This window comes from Penaeus monodon, chromosome 15 (genome assembly GCF_015228065.2).
Source record: "Penaeus monodon isolate SGIC_2016 chromosome 15, NSTDA_Pmon_1, whole genome shotgun sequence".
In the NCBI taxonomy this organism is placed as follows: domain Eukaryota; kingdom Metazoa; phylum Arthropoda; class Malacostraca; order Decapoda; family Penaeidae; genus Penaeus; species Penaeus monodon.
In genome coordinates this window covers 35,845,991-35,846,488 of record NC_051400.1, presented here as the reverse complement: position 1 = coordinate 35,846,488, position 498 = coordinate 35,845,991, and positions in this window count along the sequence as shown.

Here is a 498-nt window from a genome sequence, read left to right as displayed (position 1 = left end):
GAAAGATAATATGTTACAGAAGAGAGCAACTTTTGGAAAAATATCTTTAAAATGGTTTTCTTTTTTCTCTTCATTCATTTAATCAATATTGTGTTTTTTATCATTAATTTCTCCAAGTGCTTATTTACAAAACATCACTTCTTTCGTATCCTGTTCCATATATGAAGCTATGTATAGATTCTTTTTTTTTATGTAGAAAAAGAACTACACTTAAAGAATCAATACTTTCATTTTAACAGGACGATAGTTTTTTTTTTATCCATATTTTGTACTAAAGGGAAAAAAAACAATTTCTTTCAGCAGTTAATCACTCTCCCCGACCGCGAGCATGGAGGCCGCGGCGGAAAGGGGCGGAGCTAAGCTACGAAGATAATATGACTCGCTTACATTACGTTGATGAATCCTGATATTTTCTCCGCAGCTTCAGGTCTAGAGGAATTGTTAATGGACGAGATCCGAGATTCATGATTTACTTATTTATTGTTTATGATGGTTAAG